This window comes from Haliotis rufescens, unplaced genomic scaffold (genome assembly GCF_023055435.1).
Source record: "Haliotis rufescens isolate VD_foot unplaced genomic scaffold, xgHalRufe1.0.p SCAF_19, whole genome shotgun sequence".
NCBI classification, from domain to species: domain Eukaryota; kingdom Metazoa; phylum Mollusca; class Gastropoda; order Lepetellida; family Haliotidae; genus Haliotis; species Haliotis rufescens.
In genome coordinates, this window is record NW_025963879.1 from 16,195,485 (window position 1) to 16,198,143 (window position 2,659).

General features: G+C 41.6%; 1 long non-coding RNA gene across 1 annotated transcript; it reads right to left on the bottom strand.

Moving 5' to 3' along the window:
* Nucleotides 1-625: 625 nt before the first annotated feature.
* Nucleotides 626-1,915, bottom strand: LOC125381636. Its single transcript, XR_007221923.1, has 3 exons — nucleotides 1,817-1,915; nucleotides 1,148-1,235; nucleotides 626-819 (listed from the first exon to the last, which is right to left on the bottom strand). It is a non-coding gene; the product is annotated as an uncharacterized LOC125381636 (long non-coding RNA).
* Nucleotides 1,916-2,659: the final 744 nt, after the last annotated feature.

Genomic DNA, 2,659 nt, shown 5'->3' on the forward strand with positions numbered 1-2,659 from the left:
GTTCTCAGGTTTCTTCTTCACTCAAAGACAGGTCACGAGACTGAGGGTGTCTTGCATTCTGATTGGCTACGTTAATGTAACAGCATAGCTACTAACATAAACAAACATGACGTCTGATTGTATCGGTACGGCTCGTTGACACGCGTGATTTAGCGTACATTTAGAGGAATATCTAAAAGATAACATGCGCCAGGTTCCACATGCACCTAACGAAATACTTGGGCGAATCATGAGTGGGAATGAAAGAGAGTATCTTGTCGAAACATGCAGTCAGCTGTATTCCGGTTAAATAACGGACGCCTGTACAGAACCGAGATCAGGAAAACCAGTGAGTGAAAGCATGACTACCTATCCATTCCATTCGGGTACGAAGTCACAGAGCCTGAAATCGCGATCCAGGTTAGGTTTCTGGGAATCAGTTCTACCCCGGCATCCAAACGGGGTATAGTGTTAATGGACCTATTACATGTTTTACGTGCATCGTTGTTACAGAATAAATAACAAGAACGCTCAAGTGGAAAATCATATCCTTTCAACAGAACATCATTTTGTCAACTTAAACATGATCTCTTATTTCGATTGCGATGGAAAATGTGGTATGGAACATCATTATACGTACCGGATTCCTCCATCTGAACTTTCCGCAGAGACTTGCCACATTCTCCCACTGTCCAGAGGCTTGACAGACACTGGTGTTTCTCTGATGACAGACGATGTAGTCCTTCTTGCATGAATACCTTGCCACAGCACCCTGGTAGAGTCCGTCATGGGTCACGCTGGCCCCGGATACATCAGGAGGATGCCCGCAGCCCCGAAACTCTGTGTAGATAATCACATTCATCTGCGGTTTACGTCGATGAAGTTCCACGACTCAAACAAATCCAAACCCTCCCCTAACACCAATCACCAACGAAAGACTTATAACGCTTCCTTGGTAGCCTCATTTTTAGTCTTTGTCATTAATCCGATTTTTTAGATAAATATATCAAAATTTCTCCTTTATTGGTTTACGAATTTCGACTTTTCTCTCGTTATTTCGATTATTTAAGTGAATACCTGACAACATACCTGAAACACATGGGCTGACAAATAAGTTACGCAACTGTGTATGTCTCGTTGCCCATGCAAATAATCAGTTACAACATACCTGAAACACAACTTGCACGGCCATGTCGATCTACTTGACAGCTGGTGGTCAGGGGACATGACATTCCTAAACAGGGACCAGCGAGAGTCTGGAAATATAACATACAAATGCACTTCTCAAAGTTGGGGGTGGAAAAGTTATTCAAACATAGACTGAAGCCATTTAGGCATTTGGCCAATGAATCCAACCCAGAAAACAATCGGATGTTCAAGACGTTTTTTGAAATATTCTTAACAATCTTCTATGTTTGGCTATATATAGTGATAGAAACAGATAGTACACAGCACGTCATGTGTTTAAATCACATACGCTCTTGCCTCTAGTTGTGAATGAGCGACGGTGGCCTCAAGCCCTTGGGTTACATGGGGTAAATAAGAATAAGATACATAAGAGAAAAACTTCTTTATTACAATTATCAGTGACGTTTTGGTGTAGGTTCTAACAAGGTTTATCAAGCACGTGAACGGTGCTTGATAACGGTGAAAGAACCAACACTGAAACGTCGCTCCTAATTGTAATAAAGAATTTGTGGTAATTCCGGTGAACTGCACATTGAGAACAACGTTCAATTACCCTAAACAAGTGACCATAGCTACAATTCAGTGAAAGCAGTTTTGAGAAGATTGAAGAAGTAATTCTAGATCTTGCCCAAACTAAAGAATGACAAACCTTGGGCCAGTGTTGGATATCACTGAAGTCGAACCCAGATCTTGGAGAAATGCTTACACGAGCACTGCTGTTTCTGTTTAGAAGGCATGTACGTGTCTTGTGTTCAAAACCAAAGGAGAGACATGCAGAGGACACAAGGCATTCAGACGCACAGTCATACAGAGACGGACTCCCGAGCTTCCTGAACGCCTGGTGTTCCATGTACTTGTCATGTTGTATTGCAGCATCGAAGCAGTTCTGACTATTTACAAACCTAACTATTCCACAAAGAAGAAGCAAAACTTCAGCACGGTCGGATACCAAAGCTATGCTAGGTGTTGCCATTCTTCGACTACAATATGTGTCTGTGTGTATGTCTTCCTCTCCATGTAAGACAATTCCTCTGTCTCGAAACAATCTTCCAAGAGTTTCGTAAAGGTTTCAAGTAAATACTTTAATAGTCCTAAGTGAAATGACGTTCTAGAAAAAGTGCAACAGAGTTAGCATTTGCCATTTGTATCAAGTATTCTTCACACGCAATATGCTCACACGCAAAAGAAACGCAAGTGGTTTTAAGCAAATAGGTAACAAACACGGAACCATAAATTGATATGAGTTTTAGCATGTAGTGAAGCCTGATGGTGTTATCAATATTTTTGGTTGCATTTTGGAAGCCCCGAGTAAAAACCATTTCAATGAATATGTGAGTATCATGCACCCATTTCTCGCGAAATCGAAAATGCACGAACTGTCACGAACTGTAGTGGGTATAAAACTGTGGCCGATTCTTGAACCTACCACTCCTTGGTCAACAATGTCATGCCTAACTCAAATTCAGGGGAACCAGGCTATCGGACGTTTGGA